The sequence below is a fragment of the Camelus dromedarius genome, chromosome 2, assembly GCF_036321535.1.
Source record: "Camelus dromedarius isolate mCamDro1 chromosome 2, mCamDro1.pat, whole genome shotgun sequence".
NCBI lineage: Eukaryota > Metazoa > Chordata > Mammalia > Artiodactyla > Camelidae > Camelus > Camelus dromedarius.
Window position 1 is genome coordinate 28,926,160 of NC_087437.1, and position 3,075 is coordinate 28,929,234.

Consider the following 3,075-nt stretch of genomic DNA (forward strand, 5'->3'; position numbering starts at 1 on the left):
TCTGTTAGTTACATCCCAGTAGGGTCTCAGGTCATTACCAAAGACAATACATTATGGTGGTCTTGAATCAGCCTCTCAGGGGGAGAAGGAGTATTTAAATTCATCATCCTCTACTAGCAAAGCAGTGTGGTATGCCATATGTTTCAGAAAATAGCTCTGATGCTTCAGTTATCTGGAAATTTTACCTATTTGAACCAATTTCCAGAGGTACTAGATAAATGGAGGATCATAGCATATAGATTTGTTGAAGAGAGAGATGTGGTAAAACCCTTCAAGTTATTCATTTAGAATAAACGGCTCATAAGCAGGTATCCAACCTCATATCTTCTCTTAGTTTTATGATTGCTACTGTTGGAATTTTAGGCTTGGATGATTCAGTTCTTAAACACAACCTTAATGGGATCTCCCTCAATACATTTTTCAGGTTTAAAGAATAGCCCTTGAGACTGACTTTGCCTAGAGCTGGAAGACATATCAGAGTATGCCATTTTTTCATCAGATACAGCAGTAACCTGACTTTGAAAAAGTCTTACCTGGTAAACATTAAGAATCTCCTCCAGGCTCAGAGTAGATACATTTGACTCATATGTCTTTCCAAATTGTTATAATAGCCTGTATACAGTTTAGTTACACTTTGATCAAGATACTGATTCTAGGGAAAGGAGGGTATAGCTCAGTATTAGAGCACATGCTTAGCATGCATGAGGTTGTAGGTTCAATCCCCAGAACCTCCGTTAAAAAAAACCCAAAAAGATACTGACTCTCACAGAGGCATGCATTTTGCATCCTAGTGAGAGATTTCTGGGCTTTATTTCTCTATTGTTTAATGACACGGGGAATTAGCTGAAAGTCAAGGAACTGACGGATTAAAGACGAGCTGGATTCAGACTCCCATCACTAAGAATTTTAGTTGTTTTGTTGTTTGGTTGCCCTTTCCTACTGTCTGTCTGTCTGTCTGTTTCCAGAGAATAAACTGCTCCTATGAGGAAGAATTAACCAATGTGACAACCCTAAAGCCAATATATGACATTCCATCTCTCACTCCTGTCCTCCTTAGTTCTCCTGACCTTTGAGATTGTACCACCCACATCATTAATCCATTTTGCCAGAACTTGAACAACTGATTCTTATATTTGAATAAAACATATATTATCAGGTTTATGGTCTGATATATGTGCTATGGTCGTGGAATATTTTTCAATTATTTTGTTGATATCTGAACTAGAGAATTATACTAGAAGTCATTAGCTTCTAATTTCTACTCAAATTAATTACTTGAGTAATTAACTTCTCATATTATTTTAAGCAAAATTTCCATTACTCATTATAATCACATTTTTAGTGCTTGCAGCCATGATTTTTTTTTTTGCAGGCATGCCACACAGCACATTTTAAATTCTTCACCAGAAATGAATTTTTATACCCTTCCTTCAGTGTCTCTTTTACTGTGACACATCCCAGTAATTTTTATTTCTATCTTATTTTTCCAGCTTTAGCTTTTCATACTGTTATTAACCTCTTAAGAAATAAAATTTACTCTAAATAGCATGTCATATTTTTTCAACTTATGTTTACTTAACCAAGTAACTTGATCGAGTTATCTGACTGAAAGGTCTGTTTCCCTATTAAGTAACAGTCCTCAGGTTCTTTCTAATCATATGGTTTGCTTTTCTAGCTAGCTCCAATCTGCTTTATGTTTTCTGAGTAGCTTCAATTATGTGGCTTGAATTTTGAGACATTATTCTTGTTGAACAACACTTACTTTTTGACTCCAGTGCCCACTTTCAAATGTTGTAGACTAGTCCTCTGCAAAGTTTTGCCCAAGTGTTCTATTCATTCACTTTTTTTTTTCATTTGCATTAATACTTATCAAATATCTGAAAGCCTGTGGTACTCCAGGAACTGTGCTGGGCACTGGGCACTGGGCACAGATTGTTAAGAATAACAGACACGATCCCTTTCATGATGGACCTTACATGATGAAGCGTCCCCACTAAAGCAGACAGACCAAAAGCAAATCCACAGACATATAAAATAATTGATGAGGTGGTAAATTCTATAAAAAAAAAAAAAAACAAGTAGCTAAGCAAGATACGGTAGAAGGGGACTCAGGAACCCTACTTTGACAGGGTCGGCAGAGACGCCTGTCTCACAGGGAAGAAGACGGCCATGTAAGAGCATCACAGATGAGGGAAGCAAGACAGCAGCTGGCATATTTAAGGCGCTAAATTAAGCCTTGAGAGTGAGGTAGGGAATAAAGCAAGATGAGGAGCTGGGGGAATCTGGGGGCACGTGGGGTACACCCGCAAACAAGTTAGGGTTCTGACCACTGCTCTGTCTACTACAGCTCCAGGTCTCAGGACTAAAACAAAGTCTTCTGAAGAACTCCCGAAGCAATGAAGCTGCAGACGCCTGGAAGACAAAGGGAAAGCTGGCCAGACACTGGGAAAAGATCTTTTATTCTCCTATATCTTCTTCAACAACAAGAACCAAAAAAATACATATCTCAATTAATTAACCTGCCTCATGGGATTCCTCTGTTAAGGTATCTTTGTGAGAAATACTAGAATTAAATGTTTTCAAAATTGGAAATAACTTTGAAGCTCATCTTTCACAATGTCTTTATTTTCCACCATGGGACAGCTTTTTAAAAATAATTTAACATTTTGACCTAGACTTTATTCCCTTTATAAGATATGGTCATGTTTGAATGTGGTATTTTTGAACACTGTGTCTTTCTAGGACACATGCCAGTTCATCACCTAATTTTAATAAATTTAACTTAATGTAACTTCTAAAAAAGATTCAAGCCACACATCAGTCTCCCTGTTGGCTCTGTCTTCCCGGGCAAGTGGGAACCAAGAATGCTGGACCCATGCTGGCGTCAAGCCTGGGGAGCAAGGTGGGAAATGGGAATTGGGCAGAATTCCTGCAGAGTGAGATCATGTTCAGTAGGAGACTTGAGAGCAGAAACCAGGAAACCAAGGCAAAGGCACAGGGCGGAGGAGGCTGCTACCACATTCCTAGTGTAAACCCCTGGGGAAGCTCGTCCTTGGCTGGGGAAGGAAGTGCTAT